This window comes from Octopus bimaculoides, chromosome 2 (genome assembly GCF_001194135.2).
Source record: "Octopus bimaculoides isolate UCB-OBI-ISO-001 chromosome 2, ASM119413v2, whole genome shotgun sequence".
NCBI classification, from domain to species: domain Eukaryota; kingdom Metazoa; phylum Mollusca; class Cephalopoda; order Octopoda; family Octopodidae; genus Octopus; species Octopus bimaculoides.
Window position 1 is genome coordinate 77,387,208 of NC_068982.1, and position 1,214 is coordinate 77,388,421.

The 1,214-nt window shown below is 36.3% G+C and overlaps 1 non-coding gene across 1 annotated transcript; it reads left to right on the forward strand.

The window, feature by feature from the left end:
- Positions 1-222: 222 nt before the first annotated feature.
- On the forward strand, positions 223-296 carry Trnan-guu (transfer RNA asparagine (anticodon GUU)). Its single transcript has one exon. It is a non-coding gene; the product is annotated as a tRNA-Asn (tRNA).
- The last annotated feature ends 918 nt before the right edge of the window (positions 297-1,214 follow it).

The window sequence follows — 1,214 nt, forward strand, 5'->3', positions numbered from 1 at the left end:
ATACGGAATATTTAGTAGACTGTAATATTGGTGGTGGAAGTGGTGGCCTATGAGAATAACTGTCCGAAAGTGCGTGAGTGAGTGAGAAGAAGAGAGAGTGAGGGAGAGGAAAGAGAAAAGGAGAAAGGGGAAAGCAAAAAGAAATATAAATAATTACTTGTCTAACAGGTTAAAGGTACGAGTAATCTGATATAAACTTTAGTATGGAGTTTGGATATCAGCGTCTCTGTGGCGCAATCGGTTAGCGCGTTCGGCTGTTAACCGAACGGTTGGTGGTTCAAGCCCACCCAGGGACGTAAGAAAGTATTTTTTTATTAACTTTTTGAATGAGGAAATATAACATTCGAAGTTCTCGAGGTGAAACCTTTTGTGTAAAATGTTTTTCATATTAATCTTTATTTGTTTTATTCGACAATACTTACCATAGAAAGGTGTATTTATTGATACCATTGTATTGATAGATATTGTCAAGCTGATTTATATCATTATTCAATCAGCAAAAAACCAAACTCCGTCTCTATATCTTTTGAAATATTATTTCCAGCATTTCTTTATCTCTTTCTCTCTCTGTCGACCATCACGTCTTTATAAATCTTTTGTCATAATATACTTCCATTCTCTTCCATTTGGGCCGGAATTGTTTGACTTTGTCAGCTTCACATGATCTTCAAGGTCTTCTGTGTGACTCTTTCCGATGACTTCTATACCACTCGACAGCTGCACGGGTTCACCTGTTGTCTATTTCATCATCAGAGGAAGACATTTCTGATGATGGAATAGCTCACAACTATAATGTTGGCTGTCGATCACTTGCAGGGAAATGCATCATCTGTGCATCTATTCTTGAAACAGCTGTAAAAGACTATCTGCACACTTTACTTCCTTCTTCGCTTCTTCTTATCCATCTTTGGATTATATGATGACCAGCTTTACCTAATACCAATAATTCGGACTTATCGAGAGAATAGTAGCACATACCATAACCATTATGAATATTACTGAAGTGATTTTTTATTGACCTCTTCAGATCTAAGCTCCTGTGTCATTCAATTCTACACTCATGTTGTGTCTGTTTAAATATATCAATGTCATAATCTGACCTGTTTCCAGCTGTTTGCTTGTTTATTCTTTTATTACACACACACACACACACACACACACATATATACATATACATACATTCACACACACACATACACATATACACACATACA